Raw genomic sequence first — 27,491 nt, forward strand, 5'->3', positions numbered from 1 at the left:
AATGCAGGGCTCAATCCAGGGACCTCGGGAACACGACCTGGGCCAAAGGCAGATGCTTAACCGACTGAGCCACCCAGGTGCCCCTAGGTTTTTTTTTTAAAACTTGAATGTAATCCACCATATTTATGCATTTGGACTTCTGTTACTACTTCACTTTGTGTTTTCTCTTCACTATTTCTTTAGTTCTTTTTGCTTTCCCTGACTTCTGTTGGATTGATAGGCTATGCAAACCCTGATCCCACCATTATTTTTCCTCCTGGCTTGGAAATTATACTTCTCTTTTTTTAAGTGGTTATCTTACATTGTTAGCATATATACGTTTTTTTAATGAAGTGTGCAAGTGTACATTTAACAATGAAATTCCCTACTTCATTCTAACCTTATTCTTCCCTGACACTGTGGTCAACAATTTGTTTTCCTTTTTTTTCTTTAATTAAAAGACAAATCAGACACTGGATTTTTGTGTGTTTTGCCATCTGTGGCAGGCACTGCTGATTGCCTATCAGCAGCTACTTCCCTTTTTCCTTGCCAACAGAATCCTGATTTTGCTCAGGCAACAAAGGAGCCAGTCCCAGGAGAGGAGGCGAGCCTGCTGGTGCAAGCCAACCACAGTGAACCTGCTCCCTTTCATCTGGAATTGGTCTAAGGATGGACCAGCTTGGGCCAATGAAGACAGAAGGAGACGTCTACTCTACAGGGGCTTTCTTGGGAAGAGTCTCCTTCCTGAAAAAGAGACACATTCAAAAGCTTCCTTTCGGCTAGCATCTCCTTGCCTTCCTGCTTGGGATGTTATGATATGATGCCTGGAGCTGCATCAGTCATCTCAAAACCATGAGGAGAGATATCTTACACCCTGAGGATGGCAGAGCAGGAAGATGGAATGATCCAGGGACCAATGCCCCAACCCTGGAATTCCCTACCTCCATATTTCTCAATATAAATGAATTAACTATTTTTTTTAAGAGTTTAAGTCACTGTGGGTTATTCTGTTACTTATAGCAGAAAGCATCCTGACATACTGTCCTACAGTTAATTAAACTTATCAACATTATGTGTCTGTTTCTGTGCTTATGATGGTGCTAGCAACCTAATTCTTTCCCTGGGCTTTTCTTCTTAATGAAGCATACCTTTAGTAGATCTTTTAGCAAAGGTCTGTAGGGGATAAAACTGCTTTAGTATGTCCAGAAATACCTTTATTTCACCTCATCCTTGAATGATAGTGGGTGGAGAGTTCTAGCTTCCCTAAGATAACCTATCATCTTCTGGCGTCTATCCTTGATGAGATGTACATCAGTCTAATCGTCATTCCTTTGAATTCTTGCTTTCTCTGGTAGTTTTTAATATTTTCTCTTTATTCTTGCCTGCTGTTTCACTATATTATGCCTAGATATCTCTTTATTGTTTGGTATTCATGCTATTTCTTCAGTTCTGGAATTCTCAGCCATTCTCTCTTCAAATATTCTTTGCCGTTTTCTTGAGTCGTATCTGGAAATCCTCTTAGATGCACGCTAAAGCCTCTCAATCTGTCCTCCACGTCCATGATGCCTTCTGGATGGAGTCCCCAATGTCAGCTTCCAATTCATGGATTCTCTGTGTCCAGGATAGAGTTCTATTGTTTCAAATTTGAATGACACTATTTTTCACTGCCAGAATTTTTAGTACTTTCCATACTGACATTTTCCTGTTTCTTTCTCCTTTCATAACTTCACTTTTTCTTTTTTTTAAGTAGGCTCCACACCAGGACAGGGCTTGAACTCACGACCCTGAGATCAAGAGTCACACGTTCTGCTGACTGAGCCAGCCAGGCACCTCTCATAACTTCATTTTCTTTTCTTTAATGGATTTCATGTTTCTTTATCTCTCTGAGGGTCCTTGACCTATTTATATTAAAGACACTTTCTAATTACTCTGTTATTTTCATTTCTTCTGGGGTAAATTTTTCTTTGATTTTTAATGGTTCTTTTTTCTCGTTAGTTTTCCTCACGTTTCTAAATTTTAGTGTATAAATTCATCTTTTCTCTTATATGTTACTTTTGCCTCCCCGTCTAGCACCCCCGCAGGTCCTCTGGCTCTCCCAGGCTAGAATCAAATCTTAGAGCAGTCACTCAGCTTAGGTCCAGGATGCGAGGTTCTTTCTGTCTAGATAAGCATCTTTATAATAAGTTGTAGCCCCAGGACAGGGTTGGAAGCAACTTTTTTTAGCCTACTTTTCCAGCCCCTGGGTTCAAGCAGTGTACAAACTCTAATCCCATGCTTCACGTGGAGAACTTTATAGCTCTGTTGCCCCAGATTTCCAGCTGCTTCTTCCTGCTTCCAGACTCAGAGACCAGCAGCTTCAGCCTTGCTCTCCTCTTTGTGTTCCTGCTCCATTTCTCATTACAGGGATGTTTGTCGTTTCATGTGTGGGGAAGGAGGGGGAGTGTATGACTATGTTTTTAGAATTTTATCTTTTTGTGTATTACTGCTATGTGTTTAGATATAAATTTACAGTGCCATCTTGACTGGATGAGTTGGATTAAACCATCTGTACAAAGGAACTGGGGATCCCTGCCAATACCAGTCTCCTGGGAAGGCATATCAAACCATCTCTAACAAGATTCACAGAACTCCAGCCAGCACTCTGAAGGAAGCCGACTGAGATAGCCAGGGGTAAGCTGATCAAGAGTCCCAATTAAAACTGTTCTCCCATCCCCACCCCATTTTCATTACAGTCTACCGTGGGTGTAGGGATGGGGTGGGTAGACATACAAATAGGATCTTTCAGATGTGGTCTGACCAGGCCTTCACAGGGGAAGGCCGCCCAAGCTGTCAGCTTCTCTTTCATACGACTTGACCACTCTGCAGTCTTTTTTCTGGACAGGGAAAAATGCATATTGGCTGTAAGGACACCCCTGATGAAAGGCCCATCTGACTCTGAGTTCTCAGCCTTCAGTTTCAATTACATCAGAAAAGCAGTGGATTGGGGCACCTGGCTGGCTCAGTTGGAAGAGCAGGCAACTCTTGATCTTGGGGTCATGAGTTCGAGCCTCATGTTGGGTGTAGGGATTACTTAAACAAACAAATAAACAAATGGAGGAGGAGTTGGAGGAGAGTAGTGGATTCAGGAGCCAAATTCTAGTCTAGGCTGTCACCAGGCAGCAAGCCACTTTCTCTTTTCATTTGTTTTCCTGAACAACCAGAAGAAAGCAATCCTACCTTCATCCTCTTCTTCACTGACTATCTCCTGTTTGGTCCTGCTGACACCACTTTGACTTCTAAGTCACTGCAATCTACTTTCTTGACTTGGACACTTCCTTGTTTCTTTCAGCTTGTAATGCATCCCGAAGGTTCTGCCCTCAGCCCCTTCACTTCTTTGCCCCATCCCCTTCCAAATTCATTGCTACCCTTCTACTCTGGGTTTTATTTTTTAAGATATTTGTTTGTTTGTTTGTTTGTTTATTTGTCAGAGAGAGAGAGAGAGTGCACACAAGCAGGGGGAGCAGCAGGCAGAGGGAGAAACTCCCTCAGCAGGGAGCCCGATGCGGGACTGGATTCCAGGACCCTGGGATCAGGACCTGAGCTGAAGGCAGACGCTTAACCGACTGAGCCACCCAAGCGTCCCCTACTCTGAGTTTTAGACCCACATTCTCAACAGCCTCTTTAGCATGCTCATATGGCACTTCAGACTTAACAAACTCATCATCCTCCTGCATCTGAAAGCATGTGAAATGGGGTGCCCATAAGGACCAAGGTCAGGCTCTTTAGCATAGCATTCAGAGACCCCCAAACTAGGCCACCTCCTAAGCTTCATCTCTCACTATACCCAATCCTCTAGGAGTTATGAACTAGTTTGGATCACAGGCCAAATCTGGGCCATATTTATTAAGATCTTATACAGAGCCTAAAAAAGACACGTACATGTTCATCTCCTTCACTCAAAATATAAACTCTGGTTGGGCAGAGACCATGTTATTTAATTCATCATTTCTGTATCACTGTGGGACCTAGCACTGGCCTACATACAACAGGCATCAAAAAATACTTGTCCAGCTGAGTATCATCTCCATATATAACCCCAGGATTAGAAGAATGAGAGGAAGTCATGGTAATGAAGAAATGCTTTGAAATCATTTTATAAATCATTATATAAGGATGCAGATGAAGTGATAATTATATTCTGCCTCCACTCTTCCACTCCTGACATTCTACAAGTGAAAGCTTTCTCCAATTTCTTGTGGACTACCAAGAAACATGTGGCCTCAGGTACAAACCAGACTTAACAAGTCAGAGGCAGTGGGAAAGTTCTGTGTGTAAACAAAGTGCCCCGCTCTTAAATTTCTGTCAGCAGAGACACACCAGGGCTGCTAAAATGGAACTCTCTCTTCAGTCATTCCCCTAGGCACTGCAGGCTATAATTCTTTCCAGCCAGGTCTTGGGAGATCTCCCATCTGTTCACCCCAGCTCAAAGCCCCTTTCCAGTCAAGCCTCCCAGAAGAAGAAAGCACCCAGAAAAATTTCGACTCACATCCTGGCATCACCACTTGTCAGCGATTAACCATTTAACCTCTCCGATCTGCGTCCTTATCTGTAAAATGGGAATACCATCCATCTCTGTAAGGGTTTCTATAAGGATGAAAGGCATAAAGCTTCTAGATCAATGCTTGTGTGCCTGAGTTGGGTAGGTTTAGGGTCACAGTTCGGTCAGCCCCCAGTTTGGGCAACTCTTCTAGGCTGGGGCCCCATGACCTTGGACAGGCATCAAGAGGATAATCCCCACTGCACAGCCCCGGCTCCAATTCCTCAGCACTCCCATCCCCACTCCAGCCTCTCCCGGGCCAGCACCACCAGGGTCTTGCTCGAGAGCTTCCTTTCCTGGCTAACCACAGGTACTGCCCCTTCCCCCCACCTTGTCAAGCAGCAGCTTCCAGGGAGGTGGCGTGGACATGTAGACCTGAGGTCTCATAGTCAGCTCTGCCCCGGCTGACCCTTACCCAGGCTGTGCAGAGAGGAGTGCTAGGTCTATCCTGGGGCAGAGCTTATGTGTCACAGGGCCTGTCACATCTTTCCTGACTGCCACTTCACTAGAGCATACAGAACACAGGCCTGCCCTGAGCTGGTTTTAAACAGCTCCCCAAGGCCCAACCATAGTTGTCTAAGGGCTCTCTAGCCACAGATGGCAGCAAGATTCTAGAAAAGACAAAGTTAATAAGGAGTTTCTCCATAGGACTGAAAACCTCAGACATTAAGAGAGCAGGAGACAGGTGGAAGACCCTGAAGGCAGGAGATTAGACAATAAATCTAAGTTTCCTTGGGGACTTTTAGAGGAAGCAGGAGTGAGATGAAGGAATGGTGGCCCAGGGCAAGCCAGAGAGGAGTATGGAAAGCTGGAAGCTTAGATCTTACTGCCCAACTCTGCCTCCCTGGGACAATTAAACTTTACTGTACCACCTCCCAGGGACAGGGGACTATGGTGCCTATAGTCTGCTCTGATTTTCTTTAGAGATAACGTTCAAAGTGGGGTGGCTTGGCATCACTGCTTATGGTTCAGATCTCAGTCATACCACAGATGTATAACTGAAGAGCTGCAGAAAAGCTGCTGGGGCTTCCTTCTTTCTGCACTTGTCTCGATGTCTATGTTTTGAATCTCAAGAGAAAAGCAGAGGATACGTTCGTTCAACAAATACTTACCACCACCAAGAAGTGGCAGACCCCACAGAAAGGACCCCAGTCCTCTCCATCCTTGGATAGCTGCATCACTGCCCCTTAGCAAAACCCTTCTTTCTATGCCTTGTGGATCTTGCTCTGTCAAAGAGCAGAGAATGGAGTTCATCTGTTTTGAGGCCTCTCCCAGCCCCTCCAGACTGCCTGCCACCCAGGGCTTCTTCATTCTGCCATCCAGGCTTCCCCTGGGAGGGCTGCCCCCTCTCTTCAGTCATTCCCCTAGGCACTGCAGGCATACCCAAGGGTATGCCATGGGGCAGATGACCTCAGAGACCGGCATTCCAAGTCCCAACTGTAGGCCTCTACCTCTAAAAAGGTGGGATCTAGTGATGTGTTTCCATGGTCTATCCCAGAGGCCTTTGGAGGAGTGTATCAGAGCAATACCCACCAGCCAGAGCACCGGGGGAGGACAGAGCTGAGGGTACCAAGAAGGAAGAGATGAGTCAAGCCTCACCTTACAGCCCGCCTTAGGGAAAAGGATCATGATCTGCATCAAACTGGTTTTTTTTTTTTAAGATTTTATTTATTTATTTGACAGAGAGAGAGAGAGCGAGAGCAGGAACATAAGCAGAGGGAGTGGGAGTGGGAGGAGGCTTCCCGCAGAGCAGGGTGCCCAATGCGGGGCTCGATCCCAGGACCCTCGGATCATGATCTGAGCTGAAAACAGATGCTTAACGACTGAGCCACCCAGATGCCCCTGCATCAAACTCATTCTTACCAAAGGGATCCCTCCTTGCTCTTTTCGGAAATGGATTAATCCAATCCTCCTCAACACTGGCTCCCTGCAAATACACACTCCCTCTACCCTGCAGTGGGGGGGAGTGGGTCTAAGAGAAGGTTTAGAAGAGAGTCTTCTTGCACTCCATCCCCCTCACCAGGGGGAGTGAAAGGGAAAAGAAGTAAGTGGTTTCTCCAGGTAACTTTCAACCCTCTTCTCTCCAACCCTGCACCCACGTGGCAGGGAATCACCCAGTGAAAACATGACCCACCATACCTGAACAGGTTCCTGGAACAATTCTAGGCAGGAACCAGCAGACTGAGAAGGAAGCTCCAGGGGCTGGGGGCAAAGGGCAAATGCGCTCCCAAAGGAGTGTGATTCATACAAAATGGTGGAGAGGAGCAGGACATTCCCTCCCTAAATTCCAACCAGCACTCCTTCTCCCAGCCCTTGGAGAGTAAAACCAGAATTCCCGACAGCTTTCTGGCCACTTCTGCCCTCTCTGTGGGGAAAGGAACAGGGCTGGGTGTTTCTGCTTTCTGCCATTGCTCTTTCTTGCCCCTTTCCAAGCCTGGACCATGGCAAGGGGCTCTGGACGGGGTTCACCCACCCCTCTACCTGCACGCACATGAAAGTTGGCCACCTGCAAGAAGGCTGAGGCCTAACTAGACCCCAGCAGGGGATGATGAAGAAGGGATGAGCTAGGGCACATACAAGTCTTGCCAATGCACACCTAGGGAAGGGAGAAGCTATTCTTCTAGAAGCTTCCAGGCCACAGTTGCTGTGGCTCCAAACTCCAGTTAGGCCTTGGCCCAGGCCGAGTTAAAGGACTTTTCTTAAAACTCTAGCATCTATCCCCATATCCTCTGTGAGAGGATAGGGGACAGAATGCCAGGGAAGAGGTCCTAACCCAACTGCCAGCACCGTGAACCTGCAAGAAAGAAGTCCAGGAATCAGGGCGACCGACTGCTTCACTGGCAAGAAAGGCTGTGGGATGGGTCTGTGCAGTCATTGCATACGCACGACCCAACAGGATTCCAGGCCCTCAGCAAACCAGACGGAAGACAACAGTTCTTCCTGCGTGGCATAATGAGATGGGCTCAGCCTAAGGCTCCAACACAGAGGACAAGCTCTGACCTTAAAAATGCTGACAGAGCTTCTGGGACACACGGGTCCAGAAGTGATGCTCTCTCGGAGTGCACCAGCTCTGGTTCCAGAATTCTCCTCTCTCCCAGCCCCGGGGCTGGAAGTCAGGAGCAGCACCCTCACTTGGCGAGGGCTAGTACTATGCGAAGGTACAGGTGAGAGAGGGGCTTTCCATCATCAGCCCCAGTAATGTGCCACACCTCTTCCACTGGGCTGGTACAACCGGTGGCTTAGCTTTTCGGTCCTCGTGGCCTAGCCGAGCCACCCGGGTGGAACGTCTGCCAGGGCCTCTGGGACCAGGCAACACCATGAAGGTAACAGTCTGGGCTGCAGGCTTGAAGGCCCACTCTGCACAGGGCAAATTTCTCTAAAGGGCTCCAACCATAGCAGGGTGGGGCAGCAGGCTGTAACTGATGACAACCTTCCTTTTTCTATCCATCCTGCCCCCACATTTCCTTGTGAGGTGGTGGTTCTTTTGATTTTTTTGTGTCTTCATCTGAACATTTGGTATGAAATGGGAGCATCGTGCATACTGGCAGGCAGCAGCACGGACTGTGGAGACCTGGCTCCTGGGGCCCACTCATGTGCCAGGCAGGACACAGAGGCCATGCTGCAGGCTGGAAACTCAGCTTTGTGGCCAGGCTCTTACCTACTTCCTCCATCAAGACTAGATGACTTCAACGGGGGGGGGTTTGAACACAAGACAATCTTTCCCCCAATCCACCCCAAAAACTCCCATCGAACGGGCCCACTTCTTATCAGCTTCTATTCTTGTAGCCCAGTGGGAGGAAGGAACCAGGTGGGGAGACTTGTACAGTTCCTGACAAGATGCAATGCTGGAGAACCAGCAGCCCTTCAATGGCAGCTGTGGGCTAAGCTGGTGCATGAGCACAGTGTCAAGAGATGTGTCCTATTACAAGGCTTATTTAGAGTAAGATAGGGGCGCCTGGGTGGCTCAGTTGGTTAAGCGACTGCCTTTGGCTCAGGTCATGATCCTGGAGTCCCGGGATCGAGTTCCACATCGGGCTCCCTGCTCAGCAGGGAGTCTGCTTCTCCCTCTGACCCTCTTCCCTCTCGTGCTCTCTCTCATTCTCTCTCTCAAATAAATAATAATAATAAATAAATAAATAAATAAAAATAGAGTAAGACAGAACTCCTATAATGTATAGTTATGTAGGTGCCAATTCTCTGGTCCCCTGGGACCCAGGGACAGAGCCAGTGAGCCCTGGGTAGAGAGAGGGTAGGCCAGGCACTTGATCAGGAGGTAGTCCAGCTTTCTTGGAGAGGATTCATGGTAGCTGGGTTCTAGGGGTTGCCTTACACAGGGAGACAGGTCAGCGCCGGAGGCCAGAGACTCTGGTAGAAGGGCATGCAGAGGTATGCTGGCATGGAGGTAAGTATCTCCAGCAGTGGAGTACTCTGAAAACCCTGAAAACAAACCTGTCGACTGCACTTTATGAGCCAGGCTGCTTTTATCCTCTATCCTTAGCTTTGTTTTGTTCTACCTTTATATTTAGTAATGTCGTCTGGAAAGGTCAGCCTATGGCAGCTATGCTAATGGAAACCCAAAGAAGTTGTTTGCAGCCATGCTTGGACAAGAGATTAAAGGGAAATGATGTCCTCACTCTCTGCTGGGAGTGGAGGTAGAGAAAAGTGGAGTAAAAGGAGGGAGGAGCCCAGAGTCAGGCCCTTTACTTGGTCACTGTGTCCTCGGGATGTTGCCTTTCCAACAGAGACCTTGGAAGTTCCAGTGAGAGGTTCTGAGTCCATGCTCAGCCTGGTGCCTTCGGTAACTTCCAGCACCAATCCCGCAAGGGACTTTGGGAAGCACCCCCCCGCCCCCCCCCCCCCCCCCCCCGTTTTCCCCCATGTTACTCCAGGAGGCAGAGAGCAAGTGGCCAGTAAACTGGAGAGCCCAGCTCTGGGCTGGGTCATGTCCAACCCTTGCTTTCATTTCTCCCTTGCTCTGGGTGAGCAGTCTTCCTCTTTACTGAGGAGTTGATATTATGCTGCGACTGACTCAGGCAGGGTCCCTGAGATAAAGACCATCCTCCAGGTTGCTAGGTAATGCGCTTCACTACCTCTGCAAAGTGGCAGTATCAGCTGCTATGAGAAGGGGCCAAGGGGGCCTTCCCCTTGCACTGCCTCTGACCTCTCCCTCCCACGTGAGGGGTGTCAGGGGTGTGGGAGCAAGGAGCCCTCCGCAGTCCTATTCTCAAGAAGTGACTCATCCCTCTGGATCTGGCTAAGATGATATCCATCATGACACACATTACTGTTGTCAACTTTGGGGGGATGTGGAAGGGAGGAATACACAGGCCAGGGTCCATTACAATGGTCCCCAGGGAGCAGTCTCTGTTGTCTGGCTTACTATGTCTTTTGTGGTCGCATAGGAATGCGCTTGTTTGGGACTGGGGCTATGTAGGCGTGAGTTGGGGGCTATGAAAAGAGGGGCCCAGGGCCTGCTTTCACAAGCCTTTTGCCTTCCCTGGTGAGACTGGGACATCCCCACCCTAACATGTGCCTAGGAGTTAACATTTTACAGGGAACTCTGGACTAAACCCAGAGTACCTCAATTCCAGAACTGGCTCTGCTGTTGGACAGTTTTGTCTTTGGGTAGATCATACCTCTCTGGGCCCCAGGTCCTCTATCTGTAAAATGAACATGATCGTGCCTGCCCCACTTGCCTCACACAGTCCCTGCCAGGATGAAATAAGCGATGACTGTAAGCTGCACTATGGACCTGTGGCAGCCTCATGGAGAGCAGACAGTAGACACTGTGGCTAAGCCAAGGGAACACAGAGGTTGAGCCAGGCTGGGTGAGCACTTAGAACACGGCCCCAGACAGAAACAGGCAGACCAGGGGGCCTCCAGGAGATGAGCATGAGGGGCAGACAGAGCACACCGTCCAGTTTGGGCTAGCAGACAGTTTGGGAGAGAAGAACTAACCGGCTGTCAGCAAATATCTGAAGGGCAAGAGGAAAGACGTATGAGAAGATGGTCAGAATGAAAGAGGAATTCTGTCCCAAACTCCAAAGAGCGCCATCTCACTCTCTTAGCACTGAGGACTTGGTGAGAATTGCCCTCAAGCTCCTAGGACTACCGGCATTTTGTTAATCTATCATTCATGCTTTCAAATACCCAAAGCCCCTCGTGGGGACAGCCTTCCCTTTCTTGATCAGAGGCCATGCAAGGCAAGAAGCCTGTGTCAGATTGAACTTGAAGCCTCCTCTTTCTAAGTCGGAGGCTCGAAGCCCAGAGCTCTTTCTTTTCTTTTCCATTTTCCCCCCAAGATTTTATTTATTCATTTGCCAGAGAGAGAGAGAGAGAGAGCACAAGAAGGGGGAATGGCAGGCAGAAGAAGCAGCAGGCTCCCCGCTGAGCCAGGAGCCCGATGTGGGACTGGATCCCAGGACCCTGGGATCATGACCTGAGCCGAAGGCAGATGCTTAACCGATTGAGCCACCCAGGCGTGCCACTGAAGCCCAGAGCTCTTTCTACAACACCTCATTCCTGGCTCTGCCAAGCTGGGTCTAATCTCTGTTCCCTCACAAGTTGGAGGCAATGGGAAAGGAAGTCAAAATTGTGCTATTTCTCTGCCTGTACCTGAAACTGGCACCGCTGTCTTGGGTAACCTCTTCCAAGGGAGAAGACAGAGGGGCACAACTCTCCCCCACAGGAAATACCCCAACCTATACCAGAAAGTACAACAGCCTCAGAGCTAAATCCTTATCCAGGCTCCACCAGGAAACAATATGGAGGAGGGTGAACGTTGGGAAAGCCAAGAGGACGAAGGCAGCACCAGGGCAGAAGTCTGCCAGAGTTGAGCCAGTGCTTCTTCTGTTTACTGGGACCAGTTTGAAGCCACAGTCAGTGTCTCCCCCATCTCAGACAGACCCCTGCATAACACTATCCACCACGCAGATTGCCCTGGGCCACCACAAAGAAGGGACCTGGGCCACCACGAAGAAGGGACCCTTTGCCATAACCTGCCTGTGTCATCTCTATGACCTGCATCTCTATGACCAAGGGATGAATCACTCCTTGTGGATGGGCAGCTAAAGGGGCTACGAATCACTTTAAAAAAAAAAAAAACCCACTTCACACTGGAAGTGTGAACCCTGCCCACATCAGATGACCTGGGTTCTCTTCTCAGTGCTTCTACCTTCTGATTTGAGGAGAGTGGGCAAATTTCTCAACTTCTACTTCCTGCTCTGTAAATAGAATGACTCAATGATTCTAAGTTCCATCCTACATTTCAGCAGTTAGCTTATAACAAGGTAAATTAATAAATGGCAAGAAATCCTTATCAGTTTGTCTACAGTGGTGTTTCTGATATGTAAGTCAGGCCACAGAACTACTGCAAGATCTCCCTGAGTGCAAGTACACACCGTGCACAGCCTGCTGCCTGTTTTCCTTTGGGAAGCCACCTCTCTTCAAATTTCCATTTCTGTGCCATGTCACCCAGGCCTGGCTAACCAGAGCAGCAAATGTAACTCAGTCACAGTACTGGGTCTAGGGTTGGGTCCTGCCAGTAGGCCACTGGGGACTACCATGTGGGAAGTGAGAGTGGCATCACCGTGAGAGGGATGTGGTTTGAGTCCCCCATCTTCCTGGCGTGCAGCCAGCCATACACTTAGGTATGAGTCAACGGATTCCCTTTTATCAATGGGCACTTCGGGTTGGATTTTTAGCCGTTATAATCGAGTAAGTCCAACTGATACAATCTTGCACACATGTATAGCCAGCTTCCATTTCATTTAAAGGAATTTTTTAAAAGCCACAACAAACTGAAGGTTGCCAGGGTGGAGGGGAATGGGGTAACTGGGGGATAGGCATTAAGGACGGCACTTGACGCAATGAGCACTGGGTGTTCTTTGCAACTGATGAATCATGAAATTATACCCCTGAAACTAATAATACAATATGTTAACTAAATTGAATTTAAATTAAAAAAAATTTTTTTAAAGCCACTTACTGTATAACTTGCCATCTGACATAGAATGACTGCCCTGAACCTTTCCCTAAAATCCCCATCCTTGATAGGTCAACCCAGCTCAGAGGCCACACAAAGAGAAGTGGTCCTGGGATTCCCAGCAGTGGTTCAGTTCTGGCCAGGACCCAAGTCCTTCTCCAGCCAAGGACTCTGCCCAGATTTGCAGACGGTGAGGGAGGCTCTGATATGCATAGTCTTCCTGGGTGGTCTGGGGTCAGCACTGTCCACTGCCAGAGTCCCTCAACCACAGGGAACACTCAGCAGGGGAGTGTATTGTGCTTTTTGCTGCCTGGCCAGGATCCTGAACCAACTGAATCAGCCAGGGAAAGCGAATATGACCCTGACCATGGGATACAATGGGAATTCAGGACCCTAGATTCCATTCCTCGTCTGGCAATAGATTTTGGGGGATCCCCTTCCAAACCTGTTTCTCAATCTGTTAAGAGTCACATCTGGTGTTTCAAATGATGCCAGACATCACCCTGAATCCCAGACCCAACTATTCCATTCATTTCTGGATGCTACCCCTTGATGACATACTTTAGAGGACCCCAAAAAACCTCAAAACTCAACCTGCCCCCAACCAAACTCATGCATGCTCTAAGCTCCCAAACCTCTCCTCTTTCTGTATTCCTATTTTCTGGGAAAGGGACATCATCCATCCAACCCTGACACCTGAAGGCCATCTATGAGCCCCTCCTTCCTCCAGCCTCCCTTGGCCAACCTAGCACCAAGTCCACCTAATTTTTATCACCTAGATCTCTCATCTTTCTACTTTTCTCTGTGTCTATCACCATCACACTATCCAAGATCTGTCATCTTTCACCTACAGTAGGCCCCGGACTGCTAAAGCCCCAGATCTACTAGAGACCTTTCCAATGCCTTCTCCACAGGGAGGCCAAAGTGATCTTTGCAAATGCAAATCCCATCAGATCCCATCAGACCCCAGTCTCTGAATCCTCCCAGCAAAATGGCCAAACCTCCCAATGCTCTGGGGCAAAAGAAGGACTCCCCAAATGCCTCCTGGTCCCAGACCTGGGTGGGTGGGTGGCAAGGTAATCCTGAGACCAAAATGGACCAGGCAGGTCTGGGAGTCACTGTTTAGCCCAGAGCCCTGACCCCAACCTGGGGTGGCTTCCCACCCTGCGATCAGGCTCAGAATTGGCATGGTCTTGCCAGGACTGACCCCTCCCCCAGTGCAGGCCTCATCTGACCACAGATGGGAACAGGAACTGGTGGCCAGGCAAGGGAAACCCAGCTGGCCTGAAGCCAGGGACTGTGTATTTCAGGAAGGGGAGGAGATAGACCAAGAGCAGTGCCACAATATACTGTCAGTATCTGTGGGGCCGGCTGAGAGAAGGCAGCTGTTGAGAGTATAAAACTCAAGGAGTTTATCTCTTCCCTCTTATCAGACTGACCCTTGGCAGCCTCACAGCCAGTGGAGAACAAATAGTCATTAACAACCCCTCCCACACTTCCAGCATGCACAATCCTTCTGTGACCGGCACAGTCCTGCAGGAAAGCCTCTGCCTTCCTGCACCAGAATGGGTCTTGGGGCCCATTTCTCAGCCAGACCCCTCCATCCTGCCCCTCCTTCTTTGGCAATTACCCAACACACCTTATGCTCTGTCCAAACCAGTCTCCCCAAGGTCCCTAGTCATGCCCTGCCCTTTCAGATAAGGCCTTTCATCCTGCTGAGTGTGGCCTTTTCCTCACCACCCTCCTCGCTCTACTATGAAGTCTTCCCCCACCCCCTTCCAGGTGTGTTCTCAACTCCTGGCAGACTTGCCCTGGATCCATGCCACTGATATGCCCCCTCCCGTGATCAGCCTGTGATCTCATCTCCCACCCCGGCTTTGGGGGGGAGAAAAAACAAAACAAAACGAAACCTGGCTAGAGCAGAGCCCAGGGCATAAGCAGGTGGAGGGAACTGGGAACAGAAAGAAACAGGAACCCTATAAACAGTCACCTGGGGGCCTAACCGGTGGCCAGTGTAGGAAGGGAGGAATGTGATGAGAGACCGGATGGGTTTTTCTGCCTGAACTCTGGACAGAATCAGAGCAAAGATTAGGAGGAGGTAAGCATAAGGACAATGGGAGGCCGGGCGGGAGGGGGACACAGATCTCCTGGCTACAAGAGCCCAAATTCTCCAGAGACGCCCGAGCAAGCTGGCTGCTATTTAATGCATCTGAGCAGGTTAGAAGAAAGGTCAGACAGATTCCCATAAACGTCAAGACCACATAGTGGCATCCTGGGCCCCCAGCACCACTGCCTCATTCAGGACATGGTGTTCCTCTGTTGGGTCTACCAGATGGCTTAGGAGCAAGTCCCTGAGAAGGCCTTCCAACTCAATATTCCTGGAGGAGGACTCTGAGGCCTAGAGAGAGGCAGGGATTCGCCCTGGGTCGCAGAGCATCAAACCCCTGTGGGTAGCGAAGGCAGCAAGGGCCCTGTATGCATACAGCCAGACTGGGCCCTGGGCTGTGAAATCATCGAGGGGGGCCCCCCCTCACCAAATAATCTGCTCTCCCTTTTAGAAAAGCCAAATAGCCTTGCCCTGAGGCGCTGGGGTCCTCGGCCAGCCCAGGCCTCCACCTTGGCCTGTGCTGCAACCTGTTTTGCACAGCGTAAAGAGCAGGGTAGGCCCACAGACCCCAGATGGGCAGGAATTACTAGGACAGATGGCTCAGGTGGAAGAAGACACCCTTCAAAATACCTCACCCGGGTTTGAAGGGACGTGGGGTAAGTATCTTCTTGTTATGCATAGAAAATGACACTTGAGAGATTAAAACTCCCATTCATCCTACAAGTTTGCCCACTGCTGCTTTAAGGTCAAGCGTGAATTACTCCTCAGGCACTGAGAAAATTCTTCCATCGAATAGCGCCACTTTGGCCTTTGGCTGAACCTTCTTGATGTAAACTGTTTACCCTGCTCCCCATTTCACAGCATCTTCCTGTCTAAGGAAGACGTGGACTCCGCTCCAATGGAAGAGCCTGAACAGGGTCCCCATCCCTCTCCTCACCCCCTTCATTCTCTCCTATGGTACCTAGGGTCTCTTGCTAAGTGATGCCAGAGGCCTCAGGAAGCCAGAGGCTGAAAAGGCAGTTGCAGGTCTGGGGACACACCAAGCCCTCTGGGAAAGGACAGAACAGAGAGAAGGCCAACCCCTGGAAACTCCCTCACAGCCTGGCAACCCCAGACTTGTATGGCTCCCTAGAGAACCCAAGAAAGAGAGGAACCAGGAGGGGCTCAGGGGCTCTCTCCCTTCCCCTGCCTTGCCCATACAGTCTCATTCCCTTGGGCTGTTTTACTGGCACAAAGGACTCAGCACAGGCCGACAGAGACTTTCATTTCCTCCTGCCTCTGGTTCTAGTTCACCATCAGCATCAAAAGATTGGTATTTTTTTTTTTAAAGATTTTATTTATTTATTTGAGAGAGAGAGAATGAGAGATAGAGAGCACGAGAAGGAAGAGGGTCTGAGGGAGAAGCAGACTTCCCGCTGAGCAGGGAGCCCGATGTGGGACTCGATCCCGGGACTCCAGGATCATGACCTGAGCCGAAGGCAGTCGCTTAACCAACTGAGCCACCCAGGCGCCCCAAAAGATTCGTATTTTGTCTCTAACTGAACTTGGGTGGGAATGAGGGTTGGAGGGAACTCCACTTACAAGTCAGGGGAGATTCAAAGTTCTACTAATGTCCCTTTCAACCCAAAGAAAGCCTGAAAAAAAGGAAGGAGGTAGTGGGGGTGAGGTTGTGGGGGTGATAGGAGTGAGAAGGGGACATCTCCACCCCATCCCCTGTCCCCTCACCTGTGCCTCTTCCTACAGCCACCTCTGATCTTCCCCTCTTCACTACCCCTCCAAATTCCCTTTAGCCATACAAATAAATAACTTGTTGATTTTTCCTCACCAGAGCAGCTCCCCCTAGACCAATTAGCTATTTGCATTTGTTGCTGATTTTCTTCTTCAGAAGGCTACTGATCTGCCGAGGCTGGGAGGTTCTTGCCTACTCGTGGTGCTGGGACTTGACAGCTGAAGGATTCCAAAAAGGGCGGAGCGGGACCAGGACTGCTCTCTGGGGTCCTTAGGTCATGCCACAACAGCTCAGGGTCCCCTGCTCTCTCTCAAGCCCTGCAATGCTGCTCTTTTGGGAGCAGGAAGGGCCTCGCCCCCTAACCACACAGAAGTGGACTACTTTCAGTGTCCCTCTGGTATGTTTCCTACCCTGATCCTGTGGAGGAAGAGAAGGAGAGAAAAGAGACCCTAATGGACAAAGATGATAACCCAGGAAGATGATAACCCCAGAAGAGATGAAAAACAGAGGACTATGGGACAGAGAACAAAGCCCCTCAGGGCTGCAGACTCACAGGCTCTGGCTCTCTTCCCACCTCAGCAGCCAGTAAATTGCTTACCCTCCCTGGGCTTCCTCACTTGCAGAGTCACATGCCCCTGAAGGAAGAAGCTGGGTTGAGGACGTTTTTAACATTCGATATCAAAACTATTCTTTTGTTTTAATATTACTATACACAAATAAAAATTCAGCACTGATATCAAAATTAAAATTACATTTTTCTCAAAATGTCCCTTTTCCTTGGTTCACCTTATTAGACATGGTACTACACACTGCATTTATAGATGGCAAATGACCACATATATTTGAATGCCAATAGCTGGGACTGAGGGACAGTCCTCTTCACTCCAGGAAGATGACTGTCTTTCTGAGAATCTGTGGGAATCAAATACCCTCGGGCACAGCTCCTCCCACCCTGGCCCCAGAGAGGACCCTGATCCCTCCCTCCCATTCCTGTAAGAAAAAATTTCCCTGGTTCTCAGCTAGCAAGTTGGGGTGGCCCAAAGCCCAGCCTATACCCTGGAGCCTTAGAAGGAGATCTGTAATGGCAACAGGAAGTCTCCACTGACAATATGTTGTAATTACAATAATGATTTATAAATCAGCACCAAGAAGTACTCTAGAATGGCCGGGTAGGGACACACGCAGGCATCCCTGGTGAGCACAGCATCACTGGAGGAAAAGCCTGCTCTCCCCAGATAGCAAGTTCAGACCCTCTCCTTCTGAAATGTCACTTGGGAGATGTCTGCCCTAATAGTTAGCAAGGACTTATTGTTAAAAAGCGTTCTGAGCAGAAAGGGAGGAAAACCCGAAAACCCAGGTCCCCAAGAGGCGAGCGAGGCCTGTTAGTTGATAAGGGCTCAGCTTTGCAGGACACAGGGTAGGGAACCTGGGGCATGCAAACGGAGAGTAGGGAAGGGGAAGGACGGAGAAGTCCACCCCAGGCTCATGGGTGGAGAGAGAAGAGATGCAGGCGTGCTCAGCCTCAGCCACAAAGCCCCAGCTACTTTCAGGATGTGCAGGGCTCCTGTGGCTTTGGGGCCCCACCTCCTCAGGGCTGAGGCCCCAAACCTCAGGAAGAGTGGAGTCAGGGGTAATGATCTCACCAAGGCTCCGGATGTGCCGTCAGCATCCTGTGTACAGCTCCTCCAAAGCAGGGCGCATCACCTTCTCCTGCAAACTCTTCCTTTTCCTGACTTCCCCATGTCAGCTAAAGGGACCAACGTCATCACCCATCACCTCATCACTGAAATGTCAAACCCCAGCCAAAAAGTGTCTGTTCTGCAAAATGACAGCTACTTTCGCAATCTCTCTAGAATCAGTCTCTTCTTTTCCATTTCGCTGCCAAATTCCAGCTTTCACTACGTCTCACCTGGATCCTATCTACCTAGTTTTCCGTTTCCTTCCTCCCTTCTTTTCTTGTCCCCTTATGACCAGCTATATATATCCTGCCGCCAGTCTGCTCCTTGCCTGCTCAGGAAGTTGTCAGAACGAAGTGCTCCATCTGCCACCTGCCAATTCAAGTCATCGAATGGCTTTCTGGACTGATCTCTTGCAGTGTCCATTTCCTCTTCTTCTGGGGACTGTAATTTTTCAATACATTCTGGGGGTATTGCCTACCATGCCACCAGCCCTCCCTGCTAGGCTGGGTCAACCAGACATCTCCTCCTTGGGATGTGCACCCCAAGCTGTGGTGACAAAATTACTGAGCATGGCTGCAACAGATTTATCCTGGCGACAGTGGTACCTTGAAGTCGGCTGGCCTTTGGTTCCTTCTGTACCCACTCTGAGACCCTGGAGGGGACATGGGCGTTGAGTCATCTCTCTGATTCTGGGAGTTCCCACAATCTAAGGAAGTCCTTTCCTGCCAAACTCAGCCAAGCTGTTGCTTGTAACCAAAGATTTTCTTAGTACTTTTTGACATACATTTCCTATGTTCCAGCCAAAAGGGAAAACTCCCTAAAAGTGCCATGATGGCCTCCCTCAGCACCCATTGGCACCTCTCCAGTCCACAGGCACTGCTGAAGCTCTGCCTGCCCCTCTTCTGAACCCTCTATGGGGATGGCTTCTGCTTCCTTTAAAACAACAAGCCCGGGGCGCCTGGGTGGCTCAGTTGGTTAGGTGACTGCCTTCGGCTCGGGTCATGATCCTGGAGTCCCGGGATCGAGTCCTGCATCGGGCTCCCTGCTCAGCGGGGAGTCTGCTTCTCCCTCTGACCCTCTTCCCTCTCGTGCTCTCTCTCATTCTCTCTCTTTGAAATAAATGAATAAAATCTTTAAAAAAAATTAAAAAAATAATAAAACAACAAGCCCCTAGCTGCCCCTTCTACCTTCTTCCATTTTAGACACTGGGGTACCTGCCTTAACCCCCTCCTAGAGGACAGTGACTTGGTCTTTATCCCCTCCACAACACCCAGCAACCCAGCATAGTTTCAGGTTCAGTAAAATTGACCAGGCTCTGGGGGCAGACAACCCAAGGGACAATTACAGGTTTACTGGGCAAAACAGTTGGCGAGTGACAAAGAATGTGGAGTGTGCCATCAGAATGACCGGAGTCTGAATTCCAGATACTCCACTTACTAGCTGCTGAGTTTGGGCAAGTCTCTTAAGTTTTGTAAGTCTCAGTACTTCATCTCTGAGGTAGTGACAATAATGCCAATCTCACAATGTGAGGGCATCTAGCCTGGTGCCTGGCTAGCAGTGAGCACACGGTTAACACCAGCCATTATTCCAGCTATCAGAGGCTGGTTTAACAGATGCTCTATCGGAGGGCTGGAATCAGGAGTCCTAGCGCTTGCTGTGTAACCCCACCTGGATCTGGATCTGCCATATAAACCTACTGAAAAACAACAGGTAGAAAATGCTTCACAAAGTAAAAGTACAATGGAAGTGATTCCTCCCACTTTTCTAAATTTCAGAGATTCCCAGGCATCCTGGCCAGGGCACGGCCATGGCAGGACTTCACCTTGCAAATACTCTAGCCTGTTCAGTCTGAGAGACAGAGTCAAGGCAAATGATGGTGTGGTTCCGTATCTGCTTCCCCACGTCCATACAGCCATCCCTTTTCCAAAGCCTTAGTTCCTAAACGTCCTGTTTTCATGGGGCCTTCCTTCAAATAACCATGGGGTACTGTCTGCTATGTGGTTACAGGGGGACTAGGAGCTCAGGCACCGCAAGTCACCCCTACCATTAACCTCATCAACACTGGGCAGCATGAGAATGAAAAGCAAAGGCGGATCCAGTGCAGCTGCCAGACAAGCCTGGGTTGTGGAGCAAGGTAGAAGTCCCTCTTAAGACTTTTATCTGCCTGGATTAATCTCCCAATCCACTGTTAAGAGCCCAAACCAGTGGTTTTCAAAAGGTTCTCTCTGAGGAGCTGAGCAGAATTGCAAATTCTAGGCCCCACCCAGACTGACTGAATCAGAAAAGTCTGGGAGTGGGGCCCAGCAATCTGTGCCTTGAATAGCTCTTGAGGGGATTCTGATGCCTGCTCAAGTATGAGGAACTTTGTCCTTAACCTTTAATGGCATGACCCTCTGCTTTAACTCAAACATTTGCTGAACACTGTGCACCAAGGACCAAGCCAGGTGATGCTTTCCAGAAATGAGGACACATTTGAAGAACTTCCGCAGGCTAATGGGGGCCCAAATCAAGTACACAAATACACTAGGCAGGGTGTGACATAAAAGAAGTTAAAGGAATCACTTTCCACCCCTCTCCCCGGACTCTAACCCTCAGACCTTCTCTTGCCATGACTGGGGAAAAGAGAACATCAGTTCTAGAAACCCATCCCCAATGCTGCTATTTTGGACTCCTCAACCACAGGTTGCTTTCTCAAGAGGAGTGATCCTCACCCAGAGGCATGTCTCAGGTCCAGAGGCTTGACATGTGGGGTATGCTCCCATGAGGCCACACCCAGTGGTTTTTAGGGACTTGGAAATTGGCCCTATCGGGAGTTTGGGCTCATAAAGTTCCTAGAGGGCCATGAACATGCCACAGCACATCACAACAATGCATTCCTGGGCAGGGTCACTCCCACAGGCCCCTGGCAAGCTTGCACACGAGTGTGCAGATACAGATATAAACCCACAGACAGTTGGCTCCCTGGCCTCCCTTACTCTAATCTCAAGTTACAAGGTTAAAGGCATCCTATTCACAGCCAAGGGGGAGGGATCAAAGAGGGGGTGCTGAAGCAGTGAGCCATCTGGTTCAGATCAAGATTGCTCATTCAGGACCCCAGCAAACTCCCAGAGCCTCTTGAGCCTTCCTGATGGCTCACAGACTTCCCTCCCTCCCCCAAATTCCCACAGGGAAACTGAGGACTGGGCTGGAAAGGGGTGACCCAAAGGTAAATTTGCCAAAGGAAGACTAGAAAACAAAAACCTGAATTAGGCAAGTCTGGGCCACCTCTCTGAGCCCTGGTCCCTTCTTCCCCTCAGATCCTGAACAGCATGACTAAACTCGAGACTACCGCCTACAGACACTGTGCCCTCCTCCACAAAGTGCTCAGGGCACCTAGCAGGCATCCTTCCTCGAACCAGCAACCCCTTCCAAAGTTAGCAGCAGAATCAAGATAAGTTTTAGGGGTGTGGTCTCCCAGACTCCTCTTATGCCACCATCTCTACCAAGGAAGGAGTTTCCCTCCATTCTCAGAGGGACTTCAGACCTCACCAGGCATAACAAGAGGAAAGAATGACCAACCGGCGTCTAGACAATTGCCCCAAAGCAAGATGGGAGTGTGAGTTACAGGCTAGGAATGACTGTTTCCCAGAGGCCCCAGAGTGCCTTGAAGCCCCCTCGGAGGCTCTGGCTGGAAGAAGCTGCCACTCCTTTTCTGCCACCAGCACTTCTCTTCCCCCTGTCGCCCCAGTACCTTAGACTCTGTTCTTCAGTGCTTTACGCAGCTGTAAAGCAAGAGACAAGATGGGAGATGGATGCAGTTAGCAAGAAATAGAAATTGAAAGGCCAACTTGAGCAAAGAAGCAATGGGTGGGTGACTCTTTACAGGTAGAGAGGGCCAGAAGTGGGCTATGGGAAGGAGGAGGGGGTTAACAGAAGTGATAGAAAGCTAAAGGGGAACCTAAAGTGAGCTCTGCCCAGAGATGCAGCAGGGGGCTTGGGAAGTTCGGTCCTTTACAGTGGAATGACTGAAGGAAAAAAATGACTTCCATTCCAAGGCATGGGCTCAGACCAGCCCTCAAAGGACTGGGGCATGGCCTTGGCCAAGTTCCTGGTTTATGTCATGCCTCAGTTTCTCCAAGTGGGAAGAAAGTCAAGCTATTAGGTCTTATCAGAGAGAACTGGGCCATCGGGGGTGGCCAAGGGGCAGTGCCAAGTAGGGGAAAGAGGAGAGAGGTGCTGATGGTGCAAAGACAGCCTGTGGCCAAGGGGAGCCGGGCAGGGGTCTCCAGATAGCTCAGAGGCCAAGAGCGCGCAGGGGTTGGAAGTACGAACTAGCCAGTGGACGGTAAGTACAGACTGGGGCCGGGAGCGCTTCCCAGAGCTGGGGCTGGGGGTTGCCACCAAGGAGTGGAACAGTCGCGCCTCAAGGGCTGGGAGCGGCTTGAAGTGCAGAAGGAGAAGGCGGGGATGGAGATTGAGGCCAAGACAGGCGGACCCCCGCCCCCATGAGGGAACCCAGAGCCCCGACCCTGGGGAAGTTGCCGGGGCGGACCGGGCCGGTCTGGGCCGCTGGGCCGAGCCAGCTGCCGGCGCGAAAGGGATTCAGGCAGCAAGGGGCCCGGGGCGCCCCGCATCCCGCCCGCCCTCATCCCGCCCGCGCACCTCAGTCAGCGCCGGGCGCCGCGCGGGCCATGCTCGCCGCTTCTGCCGCCGCCTCCGCCCGTGCAGAAAGCTGCCGCCGCTGGCGGCGTCCGGACCCGTTAGCTCCGCGGCTCCCTCGTCCGCCCGCAGCGGGCCAGTCCCGCCCTTGCCGGCTCTGCCCTCCGGGAGCGAGCCGCCGCCGCCGCCGCCGCCGCCGCCTCAGCCCGGCCCCTCCCCCCACCCAGCCCGGCTAGAAGGAAAGGGTGGGGGAAGGGGGCTACTGCCCCCTCCCCATTCACATCCTCTCCGTCTCTCCCCACCCTCCTCCACCCGCACGCGCGCGGGCATGCTGGGATATGGAGTGCCGCCGGCGCTGGGCTGCTGAGGTGTCCCACACCCAGGACTACAACTCCCGAAAGACAGCGCGCGCGCCCTAGGGATTATGGACTTTGTAGTTCGTTCGGGGCCGGGGGGGTCTACCGCGCAGGAGGTGGGGTGGGGGGGGATGGGAAATCTCCATTCCCAGAAGGCTGGGCTCCCGGCGTTTGAAACAGAGGATGTGGGGGTCTGCGGTGTCCCTGGCTCGGGTTGAATACCTGGACCTCCAGGGAGGTGCGAACTACAGTTCGCACTACAGAGATGTCTCTCAGACGCGGCTGTGGCCAGCTGCGGCCGAGCCCGACCGAAGGGGAAGCCTCCGGGCCCCCGAACAGCGCCTCGAGTACAGTTCCCACTCGCGCTCCCAAAGAGCCATGACCTGAGACCAGCTTGGCTTCGTGCCCAGGCTCTGTAAGGCGGGGGAGCTGTGGTGTGGCCTTTGAGCTCAGGCGAGAGGAGAAGGGGCTCCAGGAGCTGCGTGGGCGTGGGGTTTTCCCCACCCGGGAAAAGGAAGCCGAATGACTGTGGGTTTCCCGCAGCACCTCGTTCCAGTCGCACTCTCTTTTGTCAGATGGTCTTAGCTCCCTCCCTACCGTTTAGGGTAAGGCGCACACGTTTAAAATATTTTTTTCCATGTCTTCTCTCATCAGGGACCTTCCCCAGCTTCCAAACCTAACTCAAACCCTTCGAGAAGCTCTGGATCGACCGCACTTTCACCCTCCAAGCTTCATCTCCTCTGGCAGAGCGGAAGCCTGTAGGTCAGTGGTTCTCAAACTTTGGCGTGTATCAGATTCTGGAAAGCTTGCTCAAATAAAGCTGGCTCCCCACTTGCAGTTTCTGTTTCACTAACTCCAGAGTGTGCCTGGGAATTTGCATTTCTAACAGCATCCCAGGTGAGGCTGCTGGCTGCTGGTCTGGGGAACCGCTTTGAGACCTGCTACTGTTGCTGTTTGTTTGCTAGAGTTCTGGCTTTGTCTTTCAAGGATAGGCCTGCTGTGGAATATTAGCTTCTGAAAAGCCTGGCCATGTAAGGCAGGGTCCTAGTGTAGTTTAGCACAGGAGTGCTCTTTTTAATTGTAATGAATAAACAAATCAGTTCATCCTGTAAAGAAAAATACGATGTGGGCCATCTGACTGAAAGGTGTTCCAGATTTAGCCCTTGGTGTTTTCTCTAAAGCTGGGAAGATTTTCTGGTGCTAACTGCCCCCCCCCCCCAAGCCTTGCCCCCCGCCCCATGGTTGTAAGCCAAGGGGTGTATTCTCAAACCAGGAGTCCAGTGGGCTCAGTAGAACCCACTGCCTCTGGGTGGGTTATGACCTAAAACAGGCTGGGGAGGCACTTGGGTGGCTCAGTTGGTTAAGCATCTGACTTCGGCTTGGTTATGATCTCAGCCCCACGTTGGACTCCCTTCTCAGTGGGGAGTCAGCTTGTTCTCCCCCCTGCTCATTTTCTGTCTCTCAAATAAATAAACTCTTTTTAAAAATTAATTAAATAAATAAAAATAAAACAGCCTGGGGTAGTTAGAGGTGGGAAGGTGGCTTCCTGCCCTCTCAGGTGGACTCTCCTTACCACCTGCTGTCCCGCTGTTCTAGGAACTACAAGCCCCTGAAGATAACACTTGGTGACCGTCACCCTCAGGCACAATCCTAGACTCTTCCAGCTGTAAGGTGATAAAGATTCACTGCTTGACCAAACTTAAGCCAGGCTCCTCTGAGCTCTCTTCTCCAATAGGCCTCAATCTTGGCCTATAAAAACTACACTCCTCAACACAAATGATTTCATTCATCCTCCTTCCGGCACAGTAAAGACTTAAACACAATAACATAGTTTCTAACAGCTCAAAGGCCACATCCCTAGGATGACCCTAGCTCTTCTAAAGTGTTGGCCAGATAAAGCTCAAGGCTGCCAGTTTGCAACGACGTGGATGGAACTGGAGGGTGTTAATGGTGAGCAAAATAAGTCAATCAGAGAAAGACATGTATCATATGACCTCACTGAGATGAGGAATTCTTAATCTCAGGAAACAAACTGAAGGTTGCTGGAGTGGGGGGGGGTGGGAGGGATGGGGTGGCTGGGTGATAGACATTGGGGAGGGTATGTGCTATGGTGAGGGCTGTGAGTTGTGCAAGACTGTTGAATCACAGATCTGTACCTCTGAAACAATGCAATATATGTTAAGAAAAAAGAAGATAGCAGGAGGGGAAGAATGAAGGGGAGTAAGTCGGAGGGGGAGACGAACCATGAGAGACGATGGACTCTGAAAAACAAACAGGGTTCTAGAGAGGAGGGGGGGTGGGGGGATGGGTTAGCCTGGTGATGGGTATTAAAGAGGGCACGTTCTGCATGGAGCACTGGGTGTTACGCACAAACAATGAATCATGGAACACTACATCAAAAACTAATGATGTAATGTATGGTGATTAACATAACAATAAAATTTAAAAAGTTCAAGGCTGCCAAAAGGATTTATTGTTTGTTTTAGCCAACACCCGAAGATAGGTGACTACTCCAACTTACCCGCTTACTACAAAGGGCTTGCAACTGCGACTCCTTCCCCTGTCCCTTTGACATGTATATGTATCTCCTGCAGCTCTGTTGTGCCTTTCCCAAGGACCTGAAAGCCATTCCTTTGAAATGTAATCATCAGAAAGGACAGTGCCTCTGTCTCCCAGTCTCTGTGGGAGGATAGAATCCTAACTTCGATAATTGCTAGCTAACAGACACAGCTGGCCTAAGCATTTACACCGACCAACTCTTTGTCATTTTTCACTTCCCTGACTACCGCGTCCCTCTTACCTCCCTTCATACTCCCTCATTCTCTCTTTAAAATGCCCAGTTACGTCTACAAATTGAAATTGAATTAGGTTCACATTGGACCCTCTTCCTTATTGCAGTAGTATATTCCTGGTTAAAATCTGGCATTACCACTTTAGTGTCTGGCTTTGTTTATCTTTGACAAAGGGGGTTGGGTACACTGAGTCCTCAGGGCCCATATTCTAGTCTTCCGCCCATCCACTGAGGGCCAAAAGGGTGTTATTCCTAGGTCCTTGGGCAAGTAGCCAAGTGGCCACCAGAGGCATTGGACCTTGACTAAGGTTACCTCTGGAATGCTTTTCTGTTTCTTTTGTCCTCACCACAGGCCAGTGGAGGCTAAGTAATCCACATGCAACCCCATGCTCTGCCCATAAAACCAGCTGCCAGGCCCTTCCTACAAGGGCTTAGCCTCTGCACCTGAGTCATGTGCAACATTCCCTCACATGCAGAAGGTACATGGAATTTTTTGAGTTTACATCTATCTCCCAATCTCTGTTGGCGGATGATGCAGGGAGAACTGAGATGTCCTTTCATGGGCAGGACAAAGAGACCCTCTCTCTACCTCAGCTCCAACAGAAACCCTCATCATCACCCTTACCACCTTCCAATTAGATGTCAGATTGGTTCACTCATTTCCCCTTGCTGGTTCTGCCCTCACATCCCCTCCATCAATCCAAAATCTGCCTGATTGTCCGTAGTCTACCTTGAGTTTTCCTTCCTCCAGAAGGTTCTCCCCAACTGCCTCAGTGTAGCATTTGGATTTGAATCATTCATTGAAAAGCCTAGCTTTGCTGGTGAACTGTCCAGTGCAAGAGAGGAAGTGGAACAGGAATTTGGGAGTTGGAAGATGGCAGATGGGAGCATAGGGCTTTGGAGACAGACAGCTACTAAGGAGCAAGGGGCAAAGGGGAGAGGAACTGGCTCCCTTGCACCTCGGGTTTCTGTTTGGGGGACAGAAGCTTAAATGGCAGCTCCCACCCCTAGTCCTGTGTGTGATCCAGAGCAAGTTACACAGGGGGTATAGCTCAGGGGTAGAGCATTTGACTGCAGAGCAAGTTACACAGTTCTTTCATCTGTAAAATGGGAATAATAATAATAAAAGCTCATTTTTTAGAGTTGTTGTAAAGACTGAAAAAATACTATGATCTTAGATAGGAAGACTATCAAAAATAAATCAAGTTAATCTATAAATTTAATGCGATTCCCGTACAAATACGAGCACTTTTTTGTTTGTTTGTTCATTTTTTTGTTCATTTTTGGGAGTTGGGAGAGAGAAGTTGATAAACTGATTTTTAAAAATTATTTGGAAAAATAACAAGCAAGACAAGTGAGGAAATTTTTTTAAAAAACTAACACTAGTAAAGGGTGTTGGCCCTCTCAAATATTAAACATATTATAAAGTCTGCTCTTAAAAGGGTATGATAGATCAATGACACAGACCTGCCAGTCTAGAAGTAAACTTAAATATTCATAGAAATAAGCTTAGATACTAAGGGAAAATTGGTATATAGCAAAGATACATTCTCAAATAAGTGGGAGAAAAGGCGAATTACTCTATAATGATGCAGGGACAATTGGAGAACCAATTGCTAAAACTTGAGCCAACACTGAATAAATTAATGGAT

General features: G+C 49.8%; 1 protein-coding gene across 2 annotated transcripts in view; it reads right to left on the reverse strand.

The window, feature by feature from the left end:
• Positions 1-22,978, reverse strand: part of ST3GAL2 (ST3 beta-galactoside alpha-2,3-sialyltransferase 2) — a 49,778-nt gene extending 26,800 nt beyond the window's left edge. The window contains exon 1 of one of the 2 annotated variants that reach the window (XM_027620117.2): positions 22,696-22,978. The gene's annotated coding sequence lies outside the window, so the exon portion shown is untranslated. Of the gene's footprint in view, positions 1-18,018; positions 18,378-22,695 lie in introns of those variants that run through there. The other variant, XM_027620118.2, reaches the window with a different exon arrangement.
• Between the last annotated feature and the right edge of the window lie 4,513 nt (positions 22,979-27,491).

The sequence above is a fragment of the Zalophus californianus genome, chromosome 17, assembly GCF_009762305.2.
Source record: "Zalophus californianus isolate mZalCal1 chromosome 17, mZalCal1.pri.v2, whole genome shotgun sequence".
Taxonomy (NCBI): Eukaryota; Metazoa; Chordata; class Mammalia; order Carnivora; family Otariidae; genus Zalophus; species Zalophus californianus.